At 48.5% G+C, this 19,855-nt stretch overlaps 1 protein-coding gene across 11 annotated transcripts in view; it reads right to left on the bottom strand.

Moving 5' to 3' along the window:
• The window catches only part of LOC123750762 (uncharacterized), a 387,264-nt gene that overhangs the window by 109,357 nt on the left and 258,052 nt on the right, over window positions 1-19,855 (bottom strand). The window lies entirely within an intron of this gene.

A 19,855-nucleotide genomic window follows, 5' to 3' on the forward strand; every position in this document is an offset into this window, starting at 1 on the left:
AGCTAACAGCACTGCTGTTCAGCTTGTGACCACAGCATCGCCTAAAAATGCCATAATATACTTGTTCATGCTATTATGTAGCGATGATATTATTACAGAAGACCCCTGACTGATAAAACTGACCAGGGTTCTGATAATAGCAGGATTGTGGTGATATTTAGCGCTGTGCGCCATGGAGGGAGGAGTAATGCTGTGGGAGGGAGGGTGGTGGCAGTGTCTTCTGACTGTGTGTGGCCACCTTTTATTGACTGCACTCACCATACCAGCTTAGTGGTTCGCTATGGTGAACACAAATGTAGATACTTATATATAACGTGTGTATAGAGGGTATAAACAACAAGAGGAGAAGGTTGGAAGCCGCCATATTGGTGAGGGCGGTGGCGTCGTCTGCACGACGCCACCGTGCAGACAACGGTGTTGTTTACTGGTTACCACAATGGTCTTCGGGCACCATGCCAGTTTACTTGTACAAGTATGGTGAATAAAACAGGTAGATATTTACATATAATGTGTGTGTATAGCATAATAACACCACAAACAGTATTGTTGGAGGAGAAATATTAGTGCGTCTGGCCTTGAGGGCGGCAGCCATCAGCTGACTGTGTGAGGTCCTACGTCTTTGTGCCTTTACTCACCATACAAGCTTAGATGTACAGTTATGGTCAACAAAACATGTAAATACTTATATATAACGTCTGTATATAATAGCAAAAACAGTATGGTGGGTGGAGAATGGTGGCAAGTCAGGTGAGGTGAGGGAGGGATGGAGTGGCAGCCAGTGGCAGGCTGCCACTGCTGCCACTGCCACTCAGCATATCAACTTAGTGGTTCGTTATGGTGAACACGAATGTAGGCACACCCATATTTCAGCGATGATTCACTCATTTTATTATATAAATATATCAAACTACACACTATTGAATAATATTACAGCAAAAAAACTATAAAAAATCAATCATTGAAATAATTAGGTAATTATCTCTTTGTGGCAACTCTGGCCAGACAGCTGGCGAGCAACAGACCGCCTGGGACGCACGCTGAGTCAGCGCCTATTTTTTGCCAGACTTCCCCGCCCTATAGCGGGCAATATATGCCACTTATGATTTTTTTTATTATTTTTCCCGTGATCAGTGAACACAAATTAACAGGTTAGGAAGAAAATTTTTTTTTTTTTTTTTTCAAAATTACATGCGCCTGTGGGGAAGAAAGGATATTATACCCCTAGCATGTTAAGGGTTAATGAGGTACCATGCGGCCAGGACCCTGTTCGACCTCCAAAAGCCCTGTACCTGAATGTCAGCCCAAGACATTACCAAAAACAGAAGCCAAAGTCGCGAACTTACGAATATCGTGGGCACGGGGATAGACCGCAGGCTGGTTGGATCGAATAATCCTGCGGACGACCTGGGAGACCTGCGTCCTGGAACAGGGAAGAAGGGAAACTGGGTCCACCCAAAGCGTGTCCCCTGCCACCGAGGCCATGGCGAGCAAACAACAGTGAAAAGCCACAACTGGGCACAAAACATGATGCACCTCTGGCCGAACCAACCAAGCATCAACAACCCAAGGACCCCTTCAAGAAAGCAGCAGACTCATTCTTCGCCAGGAAAGAAGGAGACAGATGCAAACAAACGAAATGACCACCAGGACCAAAAGAGCAGAAACCCCTGCATGGAGGAGAGCATGAAGCTCCCAGACCCTACTCCCAGAGGCCAATGCCAACAAGAAAAGAGCCTTAGAAAAACAGTCCTGAACCGAGGAGGCCACCACAAACCGATAAGAGAGAGAGGAAAGAGCACCCGGTTCAACGACCAGGACGGCTCAGGCGGTGCATGAGCAGGCCATAGGTGAAACAATGCCCGAGAAAGATTGTAGAATGGAGCAGAAGTGACATCCACCCCGAATGCAAACTGCAGCAGCTCTACCAGCACTGCATGATACGAGGCAACAGTATTTGGCATAAGATGACGGTCCTGAAACAACCAAGAGAGAAAGGACAAAACAGCCCAATCAGAAATCGAAGACAACCTACGAAGAGACACAAAAATGCCAAATGGACCACCAGGAAATTTCATACTGCCGTCGAGACGAAACTCAGAGGTGGGACACAATCAACGAAGTCACCTGATCACAATATAAATGGTGATAAACCCGCGTCAAAAAGACCAGACATGAAGAGTGGAGGAGAAGATCGAACCAGCCACGTAATGGACCGGACCGATCTGCTGAAAGAGGTGGAGCCGCGGTAAGACCCTCGGGTTTGGACATGAAGCAAGAAGCTCCTGAAACCAGGGCTGGGCAGGCCACCAAGGAGCCAACAGGACTACTCTCCCTTGGTAAGTCTCCAACCGAGCCAGGATCTGGAGCAACAACCGAACTGGTGGGAAGAGGTACAAGTAACCCTACCTTGACCAGTCTAGCCCAAAGGCATCGACCCCAACGACCTCGCAGTCTGGGAAGGGCACCACACACTGGAAGACGCCTTGACCATGCCAATGCAAAGAGGTCCACCTCCGGGCACCCGTACATCCGGCAGTCCACCTCCGGGCGACCGTACATCCGGCAGAGCCAACTGAACGAGTCAGTGTCGACCATCCATTCCGTGGATAGGGGAATAAACCGAGACAGGCCGTCTGCCAGGACGTTTAACACCACCTGAATGTGAACCGCCAAAAGAGCCAAACCCCGAGAACTCAGCAGACGAGTCACCCGAAGCGACCAGTCCCAAAGAGCCGAGGACCGCATCGAACCCCCGCGGTTCAGGCAATGAACCAGAGGGGAAGCAGTCCGAATGGAGCCGGATCAGTGCACAGCGAGCGATATAAATCCTCTGAAGCGAATGCCACACTGCTGCAAACTCCCGTGCCGTGCTGTGAGCTTGACGGAAGGATGGACTCAACCGACCCAAGTCGGCCTGGTGAGCACTTGTCACAAAACCCCAGCCGAGAGCCGAGGCATCCGTGAACACACCGAGCGAGGGCTCGGGGAGGCGCCACGGCACAGAGGCTCGAAAAACCCGCAGAGGAAGCCGGCGGTGGCGCAAGGCTCCCAGGAACCAAATCCAGCGATTGCAAGAGTGGCGGAAGGGACATCCTCAAAGAAACCAGAACAACCGCCGAAGCCAGATCCAACCCGACTGGTAGACCAGCACGGCGAAGTTCAGGCTCCCACACAGCCGCTCGAACAACTGACATGTGCCCCGGGTGTCCTCCAAAAACAGTCGTAGGTGGGACAGCAGCCGTAACAGCTTTGCAGGAGGGAGAGACAAGGAAGCGGTAAGAGAGGCCCACATGGTCGTTAAGACGAGATCTTTCAAAAGAAGATAGAGAGAAGCTGAAACTGAACCTCGCCGAGGCAAAACATTTAAATGAGAGCAGGAATGAAGAAGAAATAAATTCTTTTTTCTACAAAGTGATAGGGGTAGGCAAACCAGTAAAGTGGTACATAAAGGCAAACCAACAAAATCAATAGAGAGAGGGGGAGTGAAGAATAAGGAGAGGGGGAACAAGTTCCTGAAGATTGCATACACCAACATAGATGGAGTGAGATCGAAGATACTGGAGTTAAGTGATGTAATACAGCTGCAGACACCAGACATTGTTGCACTCACGGAGACAAAACTTGAAGATGTAATTTTAAATGAGGTCATATTCCCAAGGGGCTACTCAATTTGGAGACGGGACAGAAAAATTAGGAAAGGCGGTGGCGTTGCTGTGCTGGTAAAAGAACACCTAAAGGTGAAGGAAATAATGACTGCCAATCCACAAGAAGTTGACATAATAGCACTAGAGATCTGCTATGAGGATGATAAACTAATGATGATAAATGCATATAGTCCACCGCCAAGCAGCACATGGTCAAAGGAGGAGCTAGATAGTAAACGTGAAGGTCTTATAACAATAATGAGAGAGATTATAGCGAGAGCGGATAACGATAGATCACGACTGTTGATAGTCGGTGACTTCAACTTGAAATCCATAGACTGGGAAGCATATGAAGCTAAAACAGAAGATTTTTGGACCTGTAAATTTGTAGACCTCATCCTGGAAACATTCTTGTATCAACATGTTAAACAAGCTACGAGGATGAGGGAAGGGGACGTTCCCTCCATGCTAGATTTGATATTTACCAGGAAGGAGGAAGAGATATTTGACATTCAGTACCTTCCTCCCTTGGGTAAAAGTGACCATGTCTTTTTGGGAATAAAGTATGCAATGCGTTATAAGCTGGAAGAAAATAAGGAGGTTGAAGCAGTTGAAAAACCAGACTTCAGGAGAGGACATTATGGTGACCTTAGAAATTTTTTTTAGTGAGTATAATTGGACAGACTTGATGCTAGGCAAGGAAGTGAATGAGATGTATGGCAAGTTTTGTGAAATATATGATAAAGGCACAAAAAAATTTATACCAAAACAGAGATGCAGAACTAGGAAACAGGATTGGTTCAATAGAAATTGCGAGAGGGCTAGAGACCGAAAGACACAAAAATGGAATCAATACAGGAAGAGGCCGAACCCCCAAACATACCAGCGATACAAAGATGCGAGAAACAACTACACGGCAGTGAGGAGAGAGGCAGAAAGAAATTTTGAAAAAGGGATTGCGGACAAATGTAAAACAGAACCAGGTCTATTCTATAAATTCATAAACAACAAATTGCAGGTAAAGGATAATATTCAGAGGTTGAAAATGGGAAATAGATTCACGGAAGATGAAAAGGAAATGTGTGAAACACTAAACGAAAAGTTCCAAAGTGTGTTTGTACAAAATGAAATCTTTAGGGAACCAGATACAATAAGAATTCCAGAGAACAACATAGAACACATAGAGGTGTCTAGAGACGAAGTGGAAAAAATGCTCAAGGAGCTCGGTAAGAACAAAGCAGCTGGCCCAGATGGCGTTTCACCATGGGTTCTGAGAGAATGTGCATCTGAGCTCAGCATTCCACTTCACCTGATCTTTCAGGCATCCCTGTGTACAGGAATCGTAGCAGACGGGTGGAAACAGGATAACATAGTTCCAATCTACAAAAGTGGCAGCAGGGAAGACCCCCTCAATTATAGACCTGTATCATTGACAAGTGTAATAGTGAAAGTATTGGAAAAACTAATCAAAACTAAATGGGTAGAACACCTAGAGAGAAATGATATAATATCAGACAGACAGTATGGTTTTCGATCTGGAAGATCCTGTGTATCGAATTTACTCAGTTTCTATGATCGAGCCACAGAGATATTACAGGAAAGAGATGGTTGGGTTGACTGCATCTATCTGGACCTAAAAAAGGCTTTCGACAGAGTTCCACATAAGAGGTTGTTCTGGAAACTGGAAAATATTGGAGGGGTGACAGGTAAGCTTCTATCATGGATGAAAAATTTTCTGACTGATAGAAAAATGAGGGCAGTAATCAGAGGCAATGTATCAGAATGGAGAAATGTCACAAGTGGAGTACCACAGGGTTCAGTTCTTGCACCAGTGATGTTTATTGTGTACATAAATGATCTACCAGTTGGTATACAGAATTATATGAACATGTTTGCTGATGATGCTAAGATAATAGGAAGGATAAGAAATTTAGATGACTGTCATGCCCTTCAAAAAGACCTGGACAAAATAAGTATATGGAGCACCACTTGGCAAATGGAATTTAATGTTAATAAATGTCATGTTATGGAATGTGGAATAGGAGAACATAGACCCCACACAACCTATATATTATGTGAGAAATCTTTAAAGAATTCTGATAAAGAGAGAGATCTAGGAGTGGTTCTAGATAGAAAACTATCACCTGAGGACCACATAAAGAATATTGTGCAAGGAGCCTATGCTATGCTTTCTAACTTCAGAATTGCATTTAAATACATGGATGGCGATATACTAAAGAAATTGTTCATGACTTTTGTTAGGCCAAAGCTAGAATATGCAGCTGTTGTGTGGTGCCCATATCTTAAGAAGCACATCAACAAACTGGAAAAGGTGCAAAGACATGCTACTAAGTGGCTCCCAGAACTGAAGGGCAAGAGCTACGAGGAGAGGTTAGAAGCATTAAATATGCCAAAACTAGAAGACAGAAGAAAAAGAGGTGATATGATCACTACATACAAAATAGTAACAGGAATTGACAAAATCGACAGGGAAGACTTCCTGAGACCTGGAACTTCAAGAACAAGAGGTCATAGATTTAAACTAGCTAAACACAGATGCCGAAGAAATATAAGAAAATTCACCTTCGCAAATAGAGTGGTAGACGGTTGGAACAAGTTAAGTGAGAAGGTGGTGGAGGCCAAGACCGTCAGTAGTTTCAAAGCGTTATATGACAAAGAGTGCTGGGAAGACGGGACACCACGAGCGTAGCTCTCATCCTGTAACTACACTTAGGTAATTACACTTAGGTAATTACACAAGACCCAGCCATGTCCGAACCTGAGAGGGAACCGAATGAGACTTCCTCCAGTTCACCAGGAACCTGAACCTGGTGAGCTGGGAAAGAAGCAAATCCCTGGGGAGCAGACATGCGGACTGGCTGGGAGCGCACACCAGCCAGTCGTCAAGGTAAGCCAGAACCTAAACCCCTAACAGATGCAAATGGGTCGCCACGACCTGGGTAGAGCGTGTGAACACACGAGGTGCCAGTTTCAAACCGAATGGAAGTCCAGTATAAATCGCAGATCCGCACAGTCCCGTTTCGGAACTGAAAACAGGTGGGAAACGCCCAACTGAGGGACATTGTCGTTTTGACCACGCCCAAGCGAACCCACTCCCGGATGACCTGATAGAGCCCAGGAGAAGAGGCCTGCCCTGCCAGCCTCGATCCCTCCGAAGGAGGAGGAGCAACCCAACGCCACCACAGGCCAGAGAAAGCGACCCGAAATGCTCATGAATCGTGGGACCAGGCGAGAGCAAACAGCGCGAGCCTCCCCCCTATCGCCCAGTCAACAGCGCGACCCCCAAAAGGTCCGACGACCCCTACGAGAGTCCAAACGACGCTCAGAGCAATCACTGCACTGACCAGACGCCGACGGCTCCACAGGAGGTGTCGGTCCTGAGTCTGGCACTACTGGCTTATGATGACCGAAGGAACCCCGGGAACTGGCACGGCCCTCCCAGGCAAGACCACCATTGCCTCCCCCAGGAGAACCAACAAGTCCGACATAGGCTGGCAACTAGACAAAACTGCTTGCAGAAAATGAACCACCGCAGACTCTGCAAACAGCAATGGACAAAAAACTAGCGTTGAATGTAATGAAATGCCATTTTCTGGGTGAGCCCCTACGGCTCCCTGGAGCTTATCGGGCTAATGTATGTTATATTAGACTGGGACATTAGCTAAGGAGTTCAGACCAACCAGGGACCAGCGCCAGAACCTGGCCCCTTCAGAGAGGTTTCAGGGAGCAATGGCCCTGGAAAACCCCCTTGTGGTTGGGGTTTTCCTCATTTGCCATCGACCGGGGTTAGGCACCCAGAAAGGTAAGCACAACAAAACAAACCCCACATGGTAAAAAACTAAAACAAAAAACTGAACAGAGAGGTAGAAACTCCTTACAATAACCAAGGAAACAAGCAAACATCACACTTTACTGCTGTGCCGATCGTCCGCGCAGCCCTCCCCGCCCCGAGAGAGGGAGGGGGGGAAGCCCTGGACCTCACCACGCCGGCTGCCTAGCATCAGTTCGGAAGCTAAGCTTCAACCAACGCGAAAAAATCGCCGACCAGTGGGAGGGAGGGTTGCCAGGGAGCCTCTGGGGCTCACCCAGAAAATGGCATTTCATTACATTCAACGCTGGTTTTCTGTGGGGAGCCCCTATGGCTCCTTGGAGCTTCATACCCAAAGAGAAGGAAAAGAAAGGGCTAACCCGGGAGGCGGCCGCCACAAACTCCGCAACGCGAAGCCGAGACAACAGGCTGCAACCTGCGACCCAAAGCAACAAGAACGCACAGGAGCAGACACGCACATAAAGAATGGGCGGTCGGGAACCTGTGTGACCCTCAAATCTTTGTGCCCGAAATGAGCCCTAGACGTCACCAACACAGCAGCGAAAGCTGCAAACGTCCGAACGGCATGGGCGCAAGGATAGACCGCAGGCTGGAAGACCTAAAAACTCTGCGGACGACCTGGGAGATCTGAGCCCTGAAACAGGGAACAAGGGGAACCAGATCAACCCAGAGCGCATCCCCAGACACGGTACGCAGGTAACGGCAAAAAGCGCAACCGGACAACACAGGACGCACCCCCGGCCGAACCAATCAAGCATCAATAACCCAAGGACCCCCCCGGTAAGCAGCCATCTCGACCATCACCAGAAGGACGGAGAAAGGCTGCAAACGTATAAACCTACCACCAGTACCAAAGAGCAGAAACCTGAACCAAAGGGGCTACCACAAACTGAGGAGAAGATAAGAGGGCACCCTGATGGCTCAGGTGATGCATGAGCAGGCCGAAGGTGAAACAAAACACAAGAAAGCATACGGAACAGGGAAGATGTGACGTCCACCCCGGAACAGCTCCGCCAGCGCCGCACAAAACGAGGCGACAGTAAGAAACATCAAATAACTGTAACTCTGAAAACCCAAGAAAGGACGAGACAACCCGATGCGAAAGAGAAGACGACCTACAAAGAGCAAGAAAAAGGTGTATAGAAACACCAGGAACATCATACTGTCGCCGAGACGAAGCTTGCAGGTGGGACACCATCAACAAAGCCACCTGATCACCACAGAGATGTTGATACCCGTGTCAAAATACCAGACGCGAAGAGCCGAGGATAAGGCCGAACCAGTCACGGACAGGACCGGTCCGACCTGCCGAAAGAGGTGGAGCTGCAGGAAATACGCCCCGAGTTAGGACACCTATCAAGCATCGCCTGAAAATAAAGCTGGGCTGGACACCAAGTGACCATGAGGACTACTCTCTTGGGAGTGGGCTCCAACCGAGCCAGAACCCGAAGCAACAGCTGGACCGGGAGAAGAGGAACAGGTACCCCCACCTCGACCAGTCCTGCCGAAAGGCATGCACGTGAACGCCTCGAAGGCGGGTAAGGGCGCCACATAGAATGGGCGACGCCTAGACCACGCCGACTCGAAGACGTCCATGGCCAGGAGTCCATACGTCCGGCAGAGCCAACAAAATGAGTCAGTGACGACTGGCCAATCCGCTAACAGAGGAATGAACAGAGACAGGCTGTCCGCCAGGACATAGGACACACCCCGGACATGAATCTCACGGTTAGCCAAACCCCGAGAATCCAGCAAATGAGCCACTCGAAGGGACCAACCCCAAAGGCAAACACCTAAAAGAAGCCCTGTGGTTCTGGCAAAGAACCGCCAGAGAACAGTCCGAATGGAGCTGAATGGTAGAGCACCGAGTGACCCGAACCCTCCGAAGAGCAAATCAGACAGCCACGAACTCCTGAACCGTGCTATGAGCCCGACAGATGGCCAGACCCCACCATCCCCAGCCAACCTGGTGAGCACTGGTCACAAAGCCCCTGCCAAGAGATGACCCATCCATGAACACATCGAGTGAAGGCTCGGGGATGTGCCAAGGCACAGAACCCCGAAAACCCCAAAGAGGAAGCTGGTGACGCAGCACCAACAGATGATCCCCGGAGGAATGAATCCAACGATTGCAAGAGAGACGGAAGGGGAGTCTCCGAAGGAATCAAACAGACGCTGAAGCCAAACCCGACCCTGCGGGCAGACCTGCACGTCGAAGTTAAAACTCCCACACAACTGCTCGAGCAAGCAACCCGGGACCCCCTCATGAACAGCCGAAGGTGGGACCACAGCCGCAACAACACTTCTGGAGGGAAGGACAAGGAGCGGACATAGAGCCCTAAACAAGACCCAGCCAGTTTCGAACCCGGGACAGAAACAGATGGAACGGCCTCCAGATCACCAGGAAACCAAACCCGGCGATCTGGAAAGAACCACACACCTGGCGAGCAGACAAGCGGACCGACTGGGAGCCCACACCAGCCAGTCGTCGAGGTAGGCCAGACACGGAATCCCAAGCAGACTCAAACAGGGCACCAAGATCCGGTAAAGATGCGTAAATACACCAAGTGCCAATTACAAACTAGGGAAGGCAACAAAAGTGGCAAGCCTGAAGCCCCACCACTAACTGTGCCAGTCCCAGAAAACTGGAGAAGAACGTGCCAAGAATTGACCTGGAGGTCCAGGGCCACCATCCAGGCACCCGGACCCAACAGAAGCCGGACCGGAGACAACAGTCCTCCGATGAGAGCATAGAATTCAGGGCGCAGACTGGAGAAGTCCAGAAGAACCGCAGATTCACCAGGGAAGAAGACGTCCGCCGCCGCCACCAGAGGCCGGAAGACAACCAAAAGCGTCCACTAACTGCGGGACCATGCGAGAGCCAACAGAGCAAGCTGCTCCCCCAGCGCCTCGTCAACAGAGAAGGGAACAGAGCCCCTTCCGAAAGAAAAAGTATACATACATATATACATATACATTATGTACATATACATATATACACATAAATACACACACAAAGGTGTATTACACACACATGCATATGTACAAACACATGTGCACACACACACAGTGTACACATGTACATGTGTACACACACATACACGTGAAAAGAAAATTACAAGCCGCCGACCAGAGGGCAGAGAGCACCACGACGGCCAGGTGAAGAAGGCACAAAACTGCATCAAAAGACCCACCTCAACAACAAAACTCGAAAGTCCCAGCACGACCACAACATATGCCAAGACCCAAAAAGATCAGCCTGCAAGCCAGGAAGACCCCGGAACCCCAGAAAGCAGAAACGGGTCACACACGAGGAAACAAAGCCCCCTGAACCCACAAAGGGGGCCTAAGAGGAAGAAACCTCTGGGACGAAACCAAAGAACCCAAAGGAACCCAGAATCGAACCAGGGGGAGCCCAAACCACCACATTTGTCGGCAGAGATACACCACACAAAGACAAAGCACAGCCCCAGACAGAACCTCCAGGGAAACGGTCAAAACAGACCGAAAACCGAGGGACAAGGTGTGGGAGCAAGCATAACAGACAGGGACACTGAGCACAAACCCTAGGGCCCAGACCCAAAACAGACAAAATGGAAAACCCAGTGTAAAATCAACACTCAAACATTCCCAGAGGAGCAGAAAACGGGCAGAAAACACCAGAAAAGCAAAGAAACGACAACAGGAGAATAAAACCCCCGAAAAAGGTGAAAAAAAATCACCCAAGATGCTCGGTCGCACACCCAGGCGTATGTAAACAAACCGCAACGCTGCCCTGGTGGCCACGGCGGGAAACAGGCAGAAGAAAATGGCTACCAGAACCCCCCCTGTTCTGGTAGCCATTTTCTTCTGCCCTCTGCCTGTTTGCGTCTGTCATAGCCCCCTCTATGACAGACGCAAAAGATATGAAAACACGCCAGCAAAATTGGGAAGCAAGCAGACTGGATGGGCGAAAAACTCCGCCCAGAAGCAGAAAAACCCCGGCAGGGTCAAACAGCCCCAGAACTGCTGGCAGGCATCCCCCACAGCCCCGGGAACCCGCAACAGAGGCCCCGGGGCACAGCCATCCTCTAAGTCCTTCGCCCTTAAAGAAAAGGAAGAGTCCATGGGAAAGACAGCAAGAAAGGGCCGCTGGTAAGACCCAGAAGCCTTGGCAGGAGGTACAGGCTCGAAAATCTCCATCCCCAACCCGAACGGAGCAGCCCCTGAAACCGCCCGAGTCTCGGCCCTAACTAAACCCCGCCCCGAAACCCACAGACGGTCAGGAGCCGGGAACAAGGAGGGAAAGGGGCAAACAGCACCTAACCAAAACGGGGCATCCGAGTGGGAAACCAACCTAGCGTGTTGCAACAACCTAACCAAGCTTGCAACACGGATGCTGCCTGTACTCTGAACAGTAATAACATCAGGAGAGTACTGGAGAACAAGCAGAGAATCTCTCTCAAAAGACTCCGGGTCAAGGTGTCAGTGACCCAACAGGCAGCATGACAGAGGTAAAAGTGGTGACTGTCACCCAGAGACAAGGGCACAGCAACCAACGATCCCGTAAAAGACGGATTGGAACCCGGAAGACACATTCAATGGTCCACCGAGCCCCGACAGGGGTTTCCAGGACCCGTAGGGTAACAACTACGAGAAGCCTGGGCAAGGTGTTGCTAATCGGTTAAGAAACCCAAAAATAACAAGGGGTAGAAAACAACACTGAAAACCCCTGCGACATGTACAATCACGGGGCCTAGCAGAGGGCCACCAAACACTACCAGTGGAACTATAGCCACACTGGGCAGACCCCCACCAGGCATATGAAAATAAAAACAAAAGAAAACCCTCGCAAAAGTACACCATCTCCAGAGGCAACAGGAACCGGTCGCCACTTAGGTGGCAGGTCGCGTAACACCTTGACGCCCTAACCAGTACAATACCAGTCCCTACCCAGGGCCAAACAAGGGCCCCAAGCCCCAGCTGGCCCCAAGGGCGAGGCAAATGCCGAGCAGCAAGAACCTCTACAGGAATGGTTCCCGAATGCCCCAGGGAAGATAACTCTGTCACGCAGGGGCAGTACTCACAGAGCTCTTAGGGAAGGAAGCCCCTAAGCGCATGCAGCCCTGGTACTGATGAGGTACTCCTGGCCACCGCACAACACAACACACGGCAGTGAACACCACACAAGGCAAACACCGCCTAGGAAACTGAGGTCAGAGAAGTGTCTATCCCGGTTGACATTAATTAGCTTACGAACTGATGCTACGCAGCTGGCACGGTGAGGTCCGGGGCTTCCTCCTCCCCCTCTCGGGGCGGGGAGGGCTGCGCGGACGATCGGCGTGGCAGTAAAGTGTGACGTTTGCTTGTTTCCTTGGAATTGTAGGGTTTCTACCTCTCTGTTCGGTTTTTTGTTTTAGTTTTTTACCATGTGGGGTTTGTTTTGTTATGCCTACCTTTCTGGGTGCCTAACCCCGGTCAATGGCAGATAAGGGCCATTGCTCCCTGAAACCTCTCTGAAGGGGCCAGGTTCTGGCGCTGGTCTATATATAACATACATTAGCCCAATAAGCTGCAGGGAGCCGTAGGAGCTCCCCACAGAAAGGAGACAAAAATCTAAGAGCCAGGGCCCAAGCTGATTCCAAAGAGTGAACGAGCACCACCTGTCGGCACACGAGGCGAGAAGCAAAGAACAGAGAGACTGCCTGTCGGCACACAAGGCGAGAAGCAAAGAACAGACACACCGCCTCCTTCAGAATTGGTGCAAACAACTTCAACGAGACAGCTGACGCCCAAGCTGCCAAAGTAAAAACACTGGACACCGGCCATGATCCCAGTTCCTTTACATTATCCCTGAGCCAGTCTGAAGACAGCTCCAGAAGGGAAAAGAAACGCAAGACCGAAGCCAAATGCCCATGGGTGCACAAACCCTCAGCCATTGGGGACACCGAAAGGGAGGGATCCTGCACGTGAAGCTGCACCTGACTGACATCACAAGGAAGTACGGGGCCGAACAATCAGTGAGGTGCTCAAACTCACCCCCTAGGTAAACCTGAACAACCGTAGTCAACTTCCGCCATTCAAGCGTGCGGGTCCGACAGAATGAATGCCACACCCCCAACAAAAAGAAAGGGCAGTCTGCCAACCAGGAAGACTCCAGCACCTCGTAATACACCTAGTAAGGAAACGAGGGGCCAAACTCGAAAGAAGATGGATCCATTACCCAGGCGTAATCCGGGTCTCGCATGAGCCTCCTGCATCACCTTGGGAGTGATGCAGGAAGCCTAAAATCTCTGGAAGGAGGGAACCGAAAAACCTAAAGGAATCTAGAACCGAACCCAGGGAGAACAGCAAGAAACTCGAACTCGAACAAGGAGGGGAAATAGGAAAACCCCTCCCCCTGTAACAACAAGCCCCGCATTGAGGGTACCAACACCTAAGCGGGATCAAACGGGGCCCAAGCCCCCCAAGTCAACTCCTCCCCAGCCCCGGGAACCTCCACGTCAGGACCCGGGGCCGAGCAGTCCTCCAACCCCTCTGCCTCTGGAGAAAAAGCAGAGTCCGCCAGAAAAGCCGGGATGAAGGGGGCCTGCTGCCGTGGCACAAAGGCTCCGGCAGGAGGAACAGGCTTTAGAATGCCCCCGCCCCTGATCCAGATGGGGAAGCCGGTCGGCCGAGCGAACAGCACACTGGACTTGTGATCCTGTGGTCCCGGGTTCGATCCCGGGCGCCGGCAAGAAACAATGGGTAGAGTTTCTTTCACCCTATGTCCCTGTTACCTAGCAGTAAAATAGGTACCTGGGTGTTAGTCAGCTGTCACGGGCTGTTTCCTGGGGGTGGAGGCCTGGTCGAGGACCGGGCCGCGGGGACACTAAAGCCCCAAAATCATCTCAGGATAACCTCAAGATAATCCCCGAAGACGCCCGAGTCTCACCACCAAGAAAACCCATGCCCCAACTCTGAAACCCTCAAATGTTTGGGAGCAAGAGTAGGTGGGGGGGGGGGGGAGAGCAAAACCACAGCAGGGGAAGAACTAGGGGTGCAGATAAAACCAAAGTCGAGGTGATTAACATTCCCCAAGTCCGGGTCCTTATAACCAAAGTGGGGGCAGCTGCGGGGCATCTGTAAAGGCAAGCAATCTTGCACGTTGCAGCAATCTAAACCACGCATGCAATGCCAAAGCTGCTTGCACCTGAATATCAATCTCACTGGACTGGGCGAATTGGAGTACAAGCAAGGAACACCACTCGCAGGACTACGGGTCAAAGGTGTCACTGATCCAACAAGCAGCATGGCGGAGGCAAAGACGGTGAGTGTCACCCTGATTCAACGGGACAGAGCAACCTTCAAACTCCCACAAAGCGAGGTGGGACTCAGAGGTGCTAACTTGTCAACATGTAATTATCTGTACAGACCATGGCTTCTTCCCTCTGCCTTTTTTCCCCTCCTTCCTCCTCCCTTTCCTCTTGTCCTTGTTCATTCGCTCCTCCCCCAGTTGCCTCATTTCCCTTCCCTGTTGTCCAGGCATTCCCTTACCATAAAACTTTTGGGGTCAGATGTCTTTCCTGGGAGACCACCAATCTCCTATTCCCTAATCCCTCCCAATCCATCCGTCCCAACCATTTCCTCTCCTTCTCGACTCTCTCTAAAACCAGTAACGAATTGAGGGGTTCCCTAGGTGCCATAAACTCGAGAGTCACCCAGGGTCTGGGACCTCTGACGCCAAGTCCGGGCATGTGAGCGTGGGAACGGGTGAGTACTCTGTCAAGGGGAATAGACCCTTATGGTCAAGCCTGGATCTGATTGGTTGAAAATCAGGAAGGCCAAGAGGTGGAGTCCCCCAGGGTAGGGCCTGACAATTCCATTGGCCAAGCTTCTAGAGCACCCAGTTGTGTTTAAATCCATTGGCTATAGGCCTTGAGAGGGGCTTATTGGGCCTAGGAACTAGGTGGGTGGAGTTTGTTGTCCACTGGAAGAGTTTAAGAAAATATTAAAGTTAGTGTGTCTTGGGGCTTCAACTGGGGTACAGGTCAGGTGACCTGGGGGCAGTCAATCAACATTTTTGGCAAGTTGCAGTATTGAAGGTAATTGTGCACTTGAGTATTTCATGTATATTTGGTATTGAAGACCATTTGCCTCTGAGAATTTTAGAGTAGGATATTTTCCAATTTTTTATTTAAATATATGTGTTTCAAGTAAATAAAGTGTATTAATGTAGTTGTGTTTAGTTATCTGTTCCCCTTTTGATTAATGCTGGGTCATTCTTTTGTGGTTTTCATTTGCTGTGCTAGAAATCCCCTGTGTTCTCCTCCATTTTATGGATATTAAAGTTGTCGTTCAATCTTCAATCAGTAAAGTAAATGGTATAATTCATTTCCCAAGCATTATTATTACCAAGAGTCTTATGCACTTGAGTTTCCTGATTATTCATCTCTTTCCTCCCTGGGGATCAATTTAGACACATTCAGGTATGTGAGCGGGAAGGTGGTGGCAGTGAACAAGTGAAGTTTTTATTCCTTAACCCGTAAACCGTGCATATCATATATATATGATATCAGTGACAAAACCGAAACCACGCACATCATTTATATACGATTTCGTGTCTAGCGCTATAATTTAAACGCCCCGCCTGGGATAGGGGCAGCTATAGTACAACCACGACTGATAGTTGCCAGATGCCACCTAGAAAAAAAATCCAGGCCAACATTCTTGGGTGTTAGAGTGTCAGTATTGAGCAAGCCACCAAGGCTGGCGCACGCAGCACGAGCTCACAGCACCGCTGTTCAGCTTGTGACCACAGCATTGCCTACAAATGCCATAATATATATGATACTGCTATTATTTAGCAGTGATAGTATTACTGAAGCCCCCTGACTGTGATAAAACTGACCAGGATTCTGATAATAGCAGGATTGTGGTGATATTTAGCGCTGTGCTTCATGGAAGGAGGAGTAAGGCTGTGGAGGGAGGGTTGTGGCATCGTCTTCTGACTGTGTGTGGCCACCTTTTATTGACTGCACTCACCATACCAGCTTATTGGTTTGCTATGGTGAACACAAATGTAGATATTTATATATAGCATGTGTATAGTGTGAGATAACAGCAAGAGTAGGAGGTTGGGAGCCGCCATTTTGGTGAGGGAGGAGCGAAGTCTGCACGACTTGTCATGTTGTTTACTGGTGGCCACTATGGTCTTTGGACACCATACCAGCTTATTTGTACAGGTATGGTGAATAAAACAGGTAGATACTTATATATAATGTGTGTATATAGCATAATAACACCACAAACAATATTTTTGAAGGAGAAATATTAGTGCGTCTGGCCTTAAGGGTGGCCATCACCAGCTGACTGTGTGAATAACTACGTCTGTGCCTTTACTCACCATACAAGCTTAGATGTACAGTTATGGTGAACAAAACATGTAAATACGTATATATAACGTCTGTGTATAGTGAATAAATGCAAAAACAGTATTGTGGGAGGAGAATGAGGGTGAGTGAGGTGGTGTTGAGGGAGGGTGTGGCAGTGAGTGGCTCGCTGGTGTGTGGCGGTCACTCCTCGTTGCTTTTTGACTCACAAGACCAACTTAGTAGTTCGTTATAGTGAACAAAACATGCAGATACTTATATATAACCTGTGTATATAGTGTAACAACAGCAAAACTATTTGTTTATTGTTTTATGAACATAATTGAATCACTAATATGCACACCATAATTTTGAGTACAGCGATGGTTCACACATTTTATTATATAAATATACCACAATTCACTGTATGGAATAATATTACTGCAAAAAAAAACTAAGAAAAAATCAGACATTGAAATAATTAGGTAATAATATATTTGTGGCAACTGCCGTCTGACAGCTCGGGCGGAGTAGACCTCGTCTGGCGAAGGCTCTGCCAACGCCCCTTTTTTGCCACACTTCCCTACCCTATTGCGGCTAAAATATGCCACCTACGATTTTTTTGTTATTTTTTCCGTGATCAGGGAACAAAAATGAACACTTCTATAAGACGAAAGAATTTTTTTTTTTTTTTTTTTTTTTTGTACCTGTGGGTGTTAATTCCATTTGGGCCCCTAGCGGTTTGAGGATTAATTTTAAATTAATAAACCCTCTACTTGTTGCTTCCTCCTCATTTAATATTTCAGAACTGATAATTGCTGTAGTTCATTGGGGGGTCACATTGTTCAGCAAGCAGCATTAAGCTGGGGTATTGAGTGAGGAAAGGGTGTAAAGCAGATGGGGTTATTACAAACATCCCAGAATAAAATGAAAGCACACTTTGACCAACATAGTAAAGTAAGAAAATTTAATGTTAGAGATTTCGTTGTGGCCTACTTTCCTATCCCAGGCTCACCCTTCCAAAGTAAATTTTCAGGTCCATACTGCATCAAAGAATATTGGAATAATCATAACTACATTCTAGACACACCAGATAGGTGGCAGAAGACCCAACTGTACCACATCAATCTTCTGAAGCAGTATCAAGGTAATCCTCCCACTGTGTTAATGTTCCTACACACATTCAAGGATCCATATACTCACTAACATCTACCCTGCTTCTCCTCCTGAGTGCATTGATTCTAATACCATGCTCTCGAACTCCGTAATCTTAAATGATCTTCCTAACTATTTCCAGGAATCCAACAGTGCTACTCTCATCCACATCTTCAATATGCAGAGAGATTTGTTCCAAGACATTCTGCAGGAATGTATATTAGTGCGACATAACATCAAGCTACTTCCCGACACAATGCCAATTCGTCAACCATACTACCGCGTCAGTCAACAGAAGCTGAAGTGCAGCACCACCTCGACAATAGGCAGGCCACACCTTGTGAGTTCCCCTGGGCCTCACCCTGTACATTGGTGCCAAAGTCACACGGTAAGGTAAGACTCTGTACCAACTATTGTAGACTAAATACTGTCACGATAAAGGACTCCTATACCTTGCCACGCATCGACGATATTCTAGATGCTATAGATAATGCAAAGTATCTCTCACAGATAGACCTGTTAAAAGGATACTACCAGATCAGCTTGACAGAGCATGCCAAGAATATTTCCGCCTTCATCACTCCCTTTGGCCTATTCAGGTACGTGCGACTTCCCTTTGGACTATGTAATGCCTCGGCTACTTTTCAGAGAGCTGTCAACATCATTATCCAGGGCCTTGAAGACACCTACGCGTATTTGGATGACATCGTTGTGACAATATCCACCTGGAGCGACCATCTGCTCCAGCTACAATTGTTCCTCAAGCTCCCCCAGGCTGGCCTCAATTATTTTGGGCATGTAAACATTTTCCAAAGGTAAAGTGCCTTGTCTAGGTCATATTATAGGCAGTGGAGGCATAGCACTTCTTGACATACATCTTCATCCCATACAGCATTACCCCTAAGCCTACTACATGGAAGCAGCTTATGCGCTTCCTAGGATTAGCATCATATTATCGCCGATTTTGCAGGAACTGCAGTTCAGTGGCTACACCTCATCAACCTGACCAGCCCTAAGCAGAAATACATGTGGACAAATTCTCAATCCAATGCATTTGAACAATTAAAGGCATTACTCTGTACTAATCCAATTCTCGCCTCGCCAGATGTAATGAAACCCTTCGTCCTCAATGTTGACGCCAGCACCACCGGCATTGTGGGTGTGCTGATGCAGCAGCGAGGCGATGAGATCCTACCAATCAGCTACTACAGCTACAAGCTGAAACCACATCAGAGGAACTATAGTACAGTTGAAAAGGAGCTACTGGCTATCATCCTCTGCTTGCAACACTATGAACCCAATCTCCAAGGTTATCATCCCGTCGACATCATCTCAGATCATATCCCCTTTGGTTCCTGCAGCAGGCCCAGTTCTCCAACCAGCGCTTACTTTGCTGGGCCTTGTACTTGCAGAACTATAACCTAAACATCATCATCAAAGGCTCGGACAACGTTGTCGCGGACACCCTCTCCCGAGTCCACGATGTGGAACCTCTCACTTTCAATCTCCAATCCGCATTAGCATCTCAGACGATAGGAAGAGGCCTTGGGGAGGAGCTGTTACGGTTATCTCCTGCATAGCAGTAGATTCGTTCTATGACAGAGTGCTAGGAAGACGGGACACCACGAGCATAGCTCTCCTCCTGTAACTACACCAAGTAATTACCACAGGACTCAGTTCTTGCAACAGTTATGTTCATAGTTTACATTAACGCTCTACCAGAAGGAATACAGAATTATATGAACATGTTTGTGGATGATGCTAAGATAGTGGGAAAAACAGGAGATGCAGATGATTGTAATGCCCTTCAAATTGATCTAGATAAAATCACATAATTACTGCCCATCATCAGCCAAACAATAAAGTTAGAGAAACAC

Source organism: Procambarus clarkii, chromosome 18 (genome assembly GCF_040958095.1).
Source record: "Procambarus clarkii isolate CNS0578487 chromosome 18, FALCON_Pclarkii_2.0, whole genome shotgun sequence".
NCBI lineage: Eukaryota > Metazoa > Arthropoda > Malacostraca > Decapoda > Cambaridae > Procambarus > Procambarus clarkii.